Source organism: Phaethon aethereus, assembly GCF_964289735.1.
Source record: "Phaethon aethereus genome assembly, chromosome: 18".
Classification (NCBI taxonomy): domain Eukaryota; kingdom Metazoa; phylum Chordata; class Aves; order Phaethontiformes; family Phaethontidae; genus Phaethon; species Phaethon aethereus.
In genome coordinates, this window is record NC_138594.1 from 2,940,424 (window position 1) to 2,952,618 (window position 12,195).

The window sequence follows — 12,195 nt, forward strand, 5'->3', positions numbered from 1 at the left end:
ACGAGAGGGGCTGAATGCAGGCGAGGGCTTGGAGGAAGCAGCATTTATCCACAGCCATCAGCCAACACCCCGGCTGAAAGGAAAGAGCTGCTGCAGCCCCAGCTCTGCTGTCCCCGCGATTCACAAGGGAGGATGGCTTTGGGGGTGGCACATCTCCCACCTGTGTGCTCCACGCAGGTACCAACGCTGCCAGGGAAAGAGCTCCTTTCTGTGAACTCCCTGTGCTGGCCTGGGCAAATGCCAACTGGGGCAGCTGCCTTCAGCCATCCTAAATTCCACATGCCACCTCGACTGGCCACAGCCCTCGTCAGCACCTGCGCTGAGCCGATGTGCTGTGGCAGTGTGACCCACGGCAGTCACGGGCACCAGCTCGGCGCCAGTCACTGTGCCGGCTGGGCTGGGGCCGGCGCTGGGCTATTTGCCCCTGTGGCTCCTTGGCTGGCTAGCGAGCAGGGCCAGGGTCAGCAAAGCAAAAGCGTAGAGCCTGCAGCTATAGGAGCCTTGAGCAGGACAAGGGGGTGCACAGCTTATTTTAGGCACCGAACGTGGACATTTTGGTGAAGAGCAGGTCCCTCTGCAGCCGGTGGGGAGAGCCGAGTGCTCCCTGCCACCCGTGCAGCATCACAGGGGAGTGCCTATGGGGACAGCTGTGGGGATCAGAGGCATGTCGGTCAGGACGTGCCCCTCTCCTTTGAGCAGGACTTCGGGTAGGTGTCCGAAATACCTTCCAGCCGCGCTAGAAAGGGACAATCTCTCCCTGGTGCCGCTGGCAGGGATGCAGCCTCCAGCCCTGAGCCGCCGCAGGTCGGGGCAGCAAATGGCTGCATCCTTGTTCTGGAGAGAAGGATTATTTATGGATCTGCCCAAGCCCAGCTGGGTTTGCATAAAGCCTGTAACTGAGAAAATCTCAGCAGGGTTAGAGACCTCCCTTGAGCAAAGGGACTCCTTGCCGGAGGCTGGCAGAGGGTTATCCATGGGCTGGGAGCGAACCGGGCGTCCTGACAGCCTGCGAGCCGTGAGAAATGACTCGACAGTGTCTCTTGGATCCCCGCGTCGCTGGAGGGCCGGATCTCCCCGCTCCTGCCCGGAGGGGCGACCGGGGACCAATCCATCTCACCAGGAGCCGCGTGCGCCGCCTCCCCATGAAAGCCCAGCAGAGGCTGAGCCAAGCTGAGCAATCTGATGGGCCCAGTATCCGATCATAATTCTTCTCACAGTGATTTTTATTGGACTTTTTAAGCACCGTTTTGTCCAGGGAGCTTGAACCCTCCATATTTCATCCCTTCCCCTCGGCAGGGAGCGTCAGGCGGTCTGGGGTCTCGGCACCGCTCAGCTCCCACCACCAGCCTGAAGCATCTTGCCGAAATTCGTGATGTTTTCTTGGCAAACCCTTAAGTCGGCGTGTCTGTGAGCCAGAGCTCCCATGATATGGGAGCAAAAGGGTTATAGAGACGGAGAAAGAAATTAGTGGGAGACGTTGGCTGCAGCCAGTCTGGAAGAGATGCTGCTTTATTTCCTTTGCTCATAACTACGCAGGACAGAAAGCACCTTCCTCGCCAAGAGCCGACTTAGCATCACCACGAGTCAACCTGGGGTAAATTTCAAAAGAGCACGGGCCAAAGCTGGCCTTGGTACAAGGAGAGGAACAATGTCGACTTTGGCGTGGGGGGTCCTGCCTGGCTCCGCTTAGCTCTCAGAGGTCCGAATCAATTTGGGGAAACGGTCCAAAACGGAATTGTTTAGATGAAATGCATTCATCCTCTCCCATGGCAGGAGATTGGGAGGATGAGGAAGGGGTACTTCTCATTTTTGTGGCCAGGCGAGGAAAGCTCTTGCTACCACCCTGTCCTTTTCTGGTCCCATTCAGAGACGCAGAGTGGGCTACAGCAAAAGGGCAAAAAAAAACCCCCAACAGTGAGGGGAAAAGGTTTACAAACCTGCCAGTCAGTCGTTGTCTTATCTGAATCGAATCCAGATTGGCTTGGAAATGATTATCTTAGGTGGATGATTTCAGCTAGTGGGCTTAAATAAAAAACAGGTGATTGGTTTGATGCAACTTTGCACGGTTTTCCCCTGGAAATTGGCCTCTGCAGTTTCAAAACCAAATCTGGACTTTCCAAAAGTCATTTGGGCTCAAGGTGTCACTTGGGTCCTTTTGTTCCTGGTTGGTGAGGAAGAGGCTGGATATAAGTTCAGAAAAGGGGGGGAAAAACCCCACTCTTGGTGATCCCTGGGGCTCTCTCGGATGTGCACAGATCCAAAGCAGCTTGGCTGCAGGTGGCAGCTTTCCCAGAGTGCAGAGGCAACTCAGCGCGGAGGTGGATGCGTGCCGGGGCGTGCGAGGGTGATTAACGCCTTCCAGAAGGAGCTTGGAGAAGGGAGATGGGCAGTCAGGTCTCTGCTCTGGAACAATCTGGAATAGTCTCAAGGAAAAACAAAAAAAACACCAAAAAAAAAACCCCCACCAACACCAAATCCCCATAAATCCCACAGGCTGTCTGAGCCTTTCAAGACTGTTCCTGCTTCTGTGTCTCACTTACTTAGAAAAAACACACACAAAGGTTATGGCTTCAATCCGGGAAAATAGAAGCTTTGTAGGAAATAGTAGAAAACATTGACTTGAAAACGTCCCTTCCCCGGGGGAGAACCCTCCGTCTGCCTCGCGCGGCCGGGCGGCCCCCGGGGCCACCGCGGTGCCGAGCCCCCGCGGCCGTGCCACACGTCGGTGGGAGCGTTCGGGACAAGCCGCTGCCCACGTCACCCGCTCCCTCCCTGTGCAGCACCCGTGCACCACAGCCCACACCCCACGCAAACCTCCCAAACCTCCCCCCACGGCCTCTGTGGTGCTCTCCGGACCCCTCGCCGCCCCATACCCATGTCCCAGATTTGGGAAGCCCCCGGATGCCTTCCCATCCCGCTGGGGGTTACGCATCCTGCCCAGGCTGCAGCTGGCTTTTCAGTACTCACAGGCTTGGGCTTTGGGGTGAAGTTTCCAAGTTTTAGCCAGAACCCTCCACCGAGAGCCAGGAATGGGGAAAATCGGCCTCTCTGATGGGTTGGTACTCCTGTTTCACCATCATTTGCTGGTAGTCAGAGTTGTCCTGCCCTATAAAAAGGGCTGTTTTTCTTTTGTCTGAAGGTCGAGAGCTTTAATTTTTGCCTGCCCGTGCCTAGATGATTTGAGGCGATGCACAGCCACCCGCGGAGAGTCCCCTGCTCCCAGGTACACACCATCACCCCTGGGGCACCCACGGGGTGAAGGCAGCAGGGACGGGGCTCGTCCGTCCCGCAGCAGAAGGGCAAAATGAAGATTTCAGAGGGTGGCCATGGGCTCACAGCCGTCTTCGTAGATGGACGCGGAGGAAAAGGGGTTCCTCAGGTTCTGCTGCCACCAGCACTTGCATCACCCCAGCAAAACCTCACCGGGCACTGTTAGAAGATGAGTTAAATCACTTGCTCCCGCTGCAGGTACAGGGGCTGTGCTTGAATGTCGTGGCTCCGGCAGCTGGGAGCCACCTCCTCATTTCCAGCCTCCTGGCCAGCTTGTGCCCGTGCATCCCCATGGGAACGTGGTCTTTTTGGCTCAACAGTTCCACTCCCAAGCAGAGGCTGTGGACCACTGTCCCCCCTGCTCATGGTCACATAAACACTGTGATCACCACTGCAGCAACAGCTTCAAGGGAAAAGTGACATGAGGAAAGGATTAAATGTGCCATAGCTCCTTTTAATGAGCTGCAGCAGCTGGAAACAAGGAGTCAAGGCCATGTGAGCCACCAGCTGCCTCCACAACATCTGCAAGGGGTGCGAGGCTTGCTCGGAAAGCGGTGGCGTGAGGACGGGCCGCTGGCGTTGAGCAGCACCTCCGGTCAGGGCGGGACGCGGGGCCAAACCGCTGCTCCCCAGTCCCTTCCCCAACGCTTATCTAAACTCCATCCCCAGGTGAAGTCAGTGGCAAATCTCTCCCCGGTGTTGTACCCACAAGGAGAAATGCAAAGGGTGCCGTCAGCTTGGCCAGAGAGGACCTAGCTCATCACCCTTCTCCTTGGGCATGTGAACACAGCTCTTGGGTGGGCTCTTGGAGGGCTGGAGGAAGCAAGTCCCACACCACGCTGAAGTTCACGTCCTCCCTCAGCACTGAGCAAGCAGGGAGGGAAGGAAGCAGCTCTGCGCCCATGTTGCACCACAGTCATTGCTTGGATGGTGGCACTTGCCCACGGCGTCTCGCCGACACGGGCTCGGAGGCTGTGTCAGAGGGGTCGGGGAGATGTCCCTTGAAAGTCCATCTCCCCCTGCCTCCCATGGCCTTGGCCCCTCATGGGTTGATGGCGGGGCTGGAGTCTCTCCCTGTGCCATGATTTTGTCTCAGAGGTGGCCCCAAATCAGCCCTTCCAACGTGCCTTGACGATTGCAACCCTCCCAAATCTCAGACAGAGGGAGCACAGGGCTGATCCCTGGGGAGACCTCTTTTATCAGAGGCAAACTCAGAAAAAATAGACCAAAAAAACTCAGCTTATGTAGCACCTTGCAAATTTAACGTGAAAGGGACTACCAAAAGACATTGTATTGATGTTACGTATTGAGAAGGAAAGGCCTGAGGAGGTGCCTGATTTCAAACTAGATTTGTCTCCAGACCAACAAAGGAAATCACAACGTCCTAACTCTGTAGAATTGCAAGCAGAGTACTGGCTAGCCTTGGTTTTAATTCGGATTTGAAGTAGTGACATGTCTTGGTCATCACCCGGCACTGATACTCAATGAAAACGAGTGCATGTATGTGTGTGTGCACTCGTGTTAGTGCTCGCACATCTGGAGGGGATCAGCAGCGCAAGGGACCGGCCGGAGCCGGGCACAGGGCTCGGCCACGCTCGCCTCCTGCCCGAAGGGCTGCTGGCTGCCGGCCGGGCTGGGGAGGAGCTGCCACGGCTGCGGGCACAGCCTGTGCCTGCTCTGTCTTGGTGAGGGTGCTCCCAGAGCCGGGGATGGGGTACGGCCAGGGAGGACTTTGCACTGGTAGGGAAAAAAAAAAAATCAAAGCTCTTTGCTCCAAGGAAGCGCTAACAGTGAGCACAAGCTCTGCGGAGAGCCGGGAGCAGCCCACGGGCTGGGAATAAAGGTCTGCACCACTGCCTGCGGTACAATCAGGAGGCAAAATTCTCATTTCAGTCGTCCTGGTGTAACTCTGGGGGCCTCCAGCTTTGTACCCATCCAGATGAGTAATTAATTCAGCCCTGCATGGGTATTCTCTCACTTGTCTCGGGCTGTAAGCAAGGTGATGGATTGACTGCGTGATGGATTGACTGATTGATCGGCCGCAGCATCCAGCTCCCTCCTGAAAAGAGGTTTCTCATGGTGATCCACAGTGAATGGCTGGGAGCACAATAGGCGTGAGGGGCTTCCAGTGAGGAAACTTCTGGTCACTTCAAAATATTTCAGAAAGTCTGGGAAAAACAAAACAAACCATGATAAAACTTCTGCTGAAATGCAGATAAGCTTCACGTACAACTGCATCATGCTCTTATAACCCCATCGCAGGGCTTCCTGCATCCCAGCATCCCTCCATCCCTCCACCCTTGCGTCCCCAAATCCCTCCATCCCTCCATCCCCACACCCCTCCATCCCCACACCCCCAGCTCTGGGACGCTTCCGCCTCGGGGACCGTCCTTCTGATGCTGGGGGGACCTGAGTGCTCACAAGCCCTGGGCACCACAGCCAAGCCATGAGCTTCAGAGCAAGGACTTGCAAGCTCAGCATCACTGTCAAACCCATTAAAAAAAAAAAAAAACAAAAAACCCAAAACCCAGATTTTTAAGGGAAATGAACTGATGTCTCCCCATCCTGGGGCGTTTCCAGATGCTGATTCCCCTTGGCGAAACAAAGCCCTCGTCCCCAGCACCGGCTCTCCGCTGCCATGTTTCCCCTGGAGCAGAAAGTCTGACTTGCCCCGGCTCTGGTTGCGTCCTGCCCCCGCGTCCCACGCAGCGCCCGCTCGGCCGGGGAGCTGCTGTCAGGCCGGGAATTTATAGGGTGGCCAACGCTCCCGAAGACAGATGGTTTCCTATTAACGTATTTAATCATGTTGACGGTGGCGCTCGGCAGGGCTGTGGCCCCGGGGGCGTGGGGAGCAGCAGCCCTGGAGTTCATCCGTGGTCAGCGGCTGGGGACACGCGTGCCGGGGGGAAGCGCCGGGTGGGGATGGAGAGCTCCTGGGGCCAGCGACCCACGTCCCCCGGGGCTCCGGGTTTGCTCCTGCGGGGAGGGGGTAGGAAACGTGCTGCCAGCCCCGGCTGCTCCGGGGCGAGGCGGGTGCTGCGGCAGGGGTGGATGCGCCGTAAAGCTCCCATGTTCGTGGGGTGTTTTCCCGTGCGCTAGCGCCGGGCACGGCTGGGCTGACCCCGCTGCGTCACCGGCAGCCGTAGCCTGCCTACTCGCTCCCTTTATATCTGAGAAAAAATTGGGGTGCTGATGAGGCCACGGCTGCCGTGGGCACCCACATCCCGAGACACCCAAAAGTGCTCAGGCCCATTCCCTCCCACCCCAAAACAGGCAGCAGGCGGCTAAAGCAGCAGGGAGCAAACTCGCCCCGAACCGCAGTGGGGCTTGGGTGGTGCCTGGGGGTGGTGTGTCCCCCCCGAACACAGCTCCGGGGGTCCCAGGGCAGGACCAAACAGGCAGAGCTACGCACGTGCCCCGGCAGCATCCGAACCATGCCCGGATCCAGCTGCCGGGATGCTGCGTGGGGCTGCAGCCCGAAACGGGGTGGCCGAGCACGGCCGGCCCCGGCAAGGGCAGCTCCCCCGCGGCGGTGGGCAGCCCCGGCCGCATCCTGCGAGGTGCTGGTGGTCCCGCCGGAGCGGCCGGTGCCAGCCGCCCCCCGAGCCCTGCCGGATGGCGCGGAGGAGGGCGAGGGGCCGCGGGCTCCTGCGACGCGCCCGCCGCTGCTTTCCACCCCCTCAGGAGAGAAGCTTTAATCTAATTACATGCTTTATTTGTGCCAATTTGTTTTTCGATCAATCTTGTCCAGCCGGAAGAAAGGAGCCTCCCGTGGGCTCCTTTGCACCTCTCGTCCCGAGGGGGGTAGGGGCAGTTATCCTGGCTGGGGGGGCTGCGGGCCCCGCTCGCCCCGCCGGGCTGCCTGGCCTGGTGCGCGGGCGGCTTTAGCCACCTCGTCCCCCGGCACCGTGTGACAAGTGCCCAGCGCAGACACAGAGCGGCCCGGCCGCTGCCTCAGGGTGTCTTTGAAACACCCCGTCTGGTGAGGGTCCTGCCGGTGGCCCGGGCCGTGGCGTTGGGCCGCGGGGGGGCAGGCAGGGCCGCAGGCAGGGCTGCAGGCAGGGCTCAGCTACGCCTGCCAGGTGGTCCCGGGGGGTCCCTGGCACTGTCCTGCAGAAAAGATTTTGTGTATCTATTACCAGGGGTTTTAACAGGGTCTACAGAGCACCAAAAAAAGTGAAAATAACTCACCCCACTTTTCCTGCCCCGGCGGGGCCGGTGCAGCTTGCTGCGGCAGCGGCCGTGCTTGTTTCGGGGCAGGGCTGGCCTCAGCACCCCAGGCACACACGTGCTGGTGCAGGGTGCTCCTGAGCCTGCTCTGGAGACCAGAAGATGCTCCGGTGCCCGAGCAGGTGCCTCTGCCTTTACACGTCGAGCGGACTGGTCACAGACCCTCTCCGGGCTGCCCCACGAGCTGATGGGGCCGGGTCTCAGCTGATGGGACAAACCCCCGCCAGCTCCTTTCCCCAGGGCACGCCGCGGGGACGGCTGCTCTGGGGCCGACTGCCCCGGGCCAGCTTAGGAGGTGACCAAGGACAGACAACAAAGTCACACGGCCGGGTGGTTAAATGCAACCCCATGCCAGGGCCTCGCTTCGCACCAGCGCTTCGCACAGACCCGCTGGGAGCAGACCCAGGCCCTCGAGACCCCCGTCCAGAGGCTGAGGAAGGGACCGGTTCAAGCCTGGGGACCATTTTGCAGGTCACACAACATGCACGACTCGAGCAGCCCAGTCCCAGCTCATCCCAGGTCCAAGGCTTGTGACTTATCCGCCTCCCCGTACCAGCTCCCAGCCATGCTGGAGGGATGGCCAAGCCAGCGGCACCGGCTGTCCTGTGACTTGCCCCAAAACGAAGAGCACTACTTTGCATGTTATATTTGCAAAGGGCATCATGCACCATAGCTGGGCCATTGCCAGGTGGGGGGAAGCAGAGCCAGGTTAGTCATAACAAACTCCCCCGCTCCGTTAAACGGCTGGATCAGGGAAAGGGGCTGCCGAGGGTGCAGGAGAAGTGATCCCGCTGCTAAAGTGAATAACCTGGGAGAGATTCTCTGCCTTAAGTTTGCTTTTACATTAAAGCAGCCTGATCTGAGACAAAAGACTCCCACCGGAGTCCAGCCCAAATTAAATTACAGCGTTGATCCCTCGCCACCAATGTGTGCTCCGCAAGCCGGATCCATTGCAGCCCCAGCCGCTCATCCCACACGGAGAAGCCCATCATGCTCCCCGTGCAAGGAGAGGGCTACTCCAGAGCATCTCCTCCCTCGGGACGCATGGTCAGCAAAGGCCACAAGCTAGAAGCTTGGAGCAAGCCCCTTTGGCCAGCAGAGCTGGCCCTCTCCGAAACGACTCTAACAGTCACTCACTGAGACTGAGGGAGGAGATGTTAAAGTAATTCTTCGGGATGGAAGCAAGGGGCAGCTTCAGTGTGGCGGGAGGCAAAACAGGATTTCATGGTCATCTGGGGAAAGGTCCAGAAGTCCAAGAGCCAAAGGCATCCCTGCCATCACTGCTGCGGGCCAACCCTGGCACGGGGTCGTCGTCTCCTCTCCTGGCGCTGGGCAGTGGTGGGATTGCATTTTGTCCCCCGTCTCGCCTGGGAGCACGTCTTCCAGCTGCCTTTGGGGTGTTTTGGGATGGCTCACAGAAATGTTTTCATGCCCTGTGAGCCCACGCTCAACCACAGAGCGGCGACGCGCTGCTGCTGCCCCTGCCCTCCCCCAAACACACCCCCTCTGCTCCGGGTGCTTTTCCTCCGTGTTCCCAACCACAAGCTGAAGATGTCGGGTTGCTGCCTGTGAAGGGGTTGGAGATTTATTTCCGCAGCCTGAACAGTGCGGAGGAGCGCTCAGCCCCGTGGGGATGGCACAGCCCGGGGCTCTGCAGACCCGTGGAGTTGTAGGCTGTTGTACACGCTGTCCTGTACATCCCACTACAGGACTACAGGCTGCAGCAGTTCTTTGGAGCACCTGGAAGAGTTTTGTGGTCGTTGGATGGGCTCCGGGAACACCCATGGATACAGAGAGCACCCACATCAGGGCTTTGGTTGAGAGCGCTGTTGGCTCAGCTGCGAGGTCTGGGCGCAGACTGCAGCCGAGAGCTGGGACGCCCTGACTCCCGGTGAAGGGAGGGAGCGCTGGGGTCCATCTTCAGCATCACTGCGATACCAGAACTCACAAAAATGCAGCAGTGAGACGTTCCCCTTCCTCCCCGTGGGCACTCGTGTGGGTTTTGCAGCACCGAGCAGAAAGTCACATCCCTCAGGTGGGAGCAGAAAGGCGGAGGCAGCCGCAGCGCGAGCGCTGGAGCACAGGTTTGGAGATGCCTGCGGAGGAGAGGTGGAAGCTCTTCATCACCACGGTCTCCTTGCATTGGAGCAAATCGAAACAACCCCACTGATCTGAGTGGCCAGCTCCGGGGGTATCTGGGACCCCAAGCAGACCCCCCAGTCCCGTTTTCTCAGGCCCATCCTCTCCAGCGACGGGCTCACAGGTTTAGGATCTGACCTTTGGACCTGCACCTTCATTTTGCGGCTCGGTCTGGTGGCACATCCCAGCCAGGGCCAGCAGGAGATGGGGCCAGCCAGGCCCCCGCCTGCAGAGCCCCAGCCAGAAGCGCAGCCCCTCGGGAGCGCACAGAGAGAAAGCAGGCAAGCACCCTTCACCCCCCGAAACGCTGCGGCCAGGCTGTCAAGGCTGGGTCTCCCCGTGTAAGCCACGACACCTCTGCTTTGGATCTCAGCCCGCAAAGGTATTTAGGGCCCTACCTGGGGGAAATCAATAGGAATTTAGCTGCATAAATTGGGATTAGAAATCTGAATCCCCTTGGGGATCTAAGCCTTATATCTGCGTTTTGAGTTATGTACCCAGGCCAAGAAATGTGGCTTTAATCGTTCTATCATGTCAGAATCAAGGGGCCTTTAATTTCCGTTACCGACATGTGGCTTTCGCAAGGGCTTAAAGCTCATTTCGGAACTGCAAGCGCAGCAAGACGCGGTCTCGTGCAGCGTCTTCTCTGGAACGCCGCTCAGTGCCCCGAGCTCCGGCTGCCGGCACCTCCGTCCTGCCCAGCCCCAAAAGCATCAGCACTCCGGCGGGAGCGGGGTGCATTAGCAAAGCGCGGGGCGAGCAGGGCCCCAGCTCCCCACAGCTTTCTGTCTCACGTTAGCAGCCCCAGCCCCGCTCAAAACACCCCCCGAAACGAAGATGTTAAAAAAAAAAAAATTTAAAAATGCAACTTCTGGAAAAAAAAAAAGCCAAACCCTAAGCAAAACAAAGAAGGTGTTTAGCTGTGAAAACTCTTTGCTCAGCCAGAGAATTAGTTATATCAAGGGGATGGGCTGAGCTGCAAAGCTGCTGAATGCTATGCTGACACGTTTTACTAAGCTGCGATGGACACGAAACAGCCGCCCGCCACCTGCTCCCAGCCCTCTGTGAACAAGTGGCAGCAACCGCCTCTTCCCAGATCCCCTCCTGCCCGGTTATCCGGGACACGTGGGAAGGTTGTGCTTTCTTGCAGGGAAGTGGCCGGTCACTCCCAGCCCGGGAGACCCGGTGGGGAGGCGTAGGGCATCCCCGCTGCGGGTCACTGTGCCTTAGGATGCGGTAGTGGAAAAAAGAGGAAAAAAAAAAGGGAAGGAAAAAAAAAAGGGAAGGAAAAAAAAAAGGGAAGGAAAAAAAAAAGGGAAGGAAAAAAAAAAGGGAAGGAAAAAAAAAAGGGAAGGAAAAAAAAAAGGGAAGGAAAAAAAAAAGGGAAGGAAAAAAAAAAGGGAAGGAAAAAAAAAAGGGAAGGAAAAAAAAAAGGGAAGGAAAAAAAAAAGGGAAGGAAAAAAAAAAGGGAAGGAAAAAAAAAAGGGAAGGAAAAAAAAAAGGGAAGGAAAAAAAAAAGGGAAGGAAAAAAAAAGGGAAGGAAAAAAAAAGGGAAGGAAAAAAAAAGGGAAGGAAAAAAAAAGGGAAGGAAAAAAAAAGGGAAGGAAAAAAAAAGGGAAGGAAAAAAAAAGGGAAGGAAAAAAAAAGGGAAGAAAAAAAAAGGGAAGAAAAAAAAAAGGGAAGGAAAAAAAAAAGGGAAGGAAAAAAAAAAGGGAAGGAAAAAAAAGGAAGGAAAAAAAAAAGGAAGGAAAAAAAAAAGGAAGGAAAAAAAAAAGGAAGGAAAAAAAAAAGGAAGGAAAAAAAAAAGGAAGGAAAAAAAAAGGAAGGAAAAAAAAGGAAGGAAAAAAAAAAGGAAGGAAAAAAAAAGGAAGGAAAAAAAAAAGGAAGGAAAAAAAAAGAAGGAAAAAAAAGGAAGGAAAAAAAAAGGAAGGAAAAAAAAAGGAAGGGAAAAAAAAGGAAGGGAAAAAAAAAGGAAGGAAAAAAAATGGAAGGAAAAAAAAATGGAAGGAAAAAAAAAGGCATTAGGGTCTGGTTGTGCTTTGGGTTTGCATCTCTGAAATGGGGATTTGCACTGAAATATTTGTGCAGCTGAGCAAATTGAGGGAGGAAAGCGCTGGGAGCAGGGGGAGGAGGGCTTTCAGATCTCACCGCTCGATTTCCCTCGCACCGCGGTGCCGTGGCCAGGGGCATTTGAGTCCTTCAGAAGGCAGATGGCCGGCTTAAATGCAGGCTAAGAGGGTCTTGGAGAGGTTTCAGGGTCTGCTGAGGGCTGGCAAGCCCTGGCCGGGGCCAGGCAGGCTGGGAGGGCAGGTCTGCCCGGGAGGAGCAGGGCAGGCCAGCACTGGGGTGAGGACCAACCCTTATTCTGCACCCAGGTGCACACCAAGATGGGGCAGAGAGCTGGGGTCACCCCATCCACCAGTCCTGTAGAGCAGAGCCAAGCGGTGCCCACCCCACCACACCTGTAGGGTCTGGGTGGACTGGACCGGGACACCTCCCACCCCAATGCTTCAGGTACCAGGTTGTTCCCCATCTCAGTGGGCTCCACTTCTTCAG

At 56.8% G+C, this 12,195-nt stretch overlaps 1 protein-coding gene across 1 annotated transcript in view; it reads left to right on the forward strand.

The window, feature by feature from the left end:
* The window catches only part of NTN1 (netrin 1), a gene marked incomplete at its 3' end in the record, with an annotated part of 107,050 nt that overhangs the window by 78,749 nt on the left and 16,106 nt on the right, over positions 1 to 12,195 (forward strand). The gene's annotated exons all lie outside the window — the stretch shown is intronic.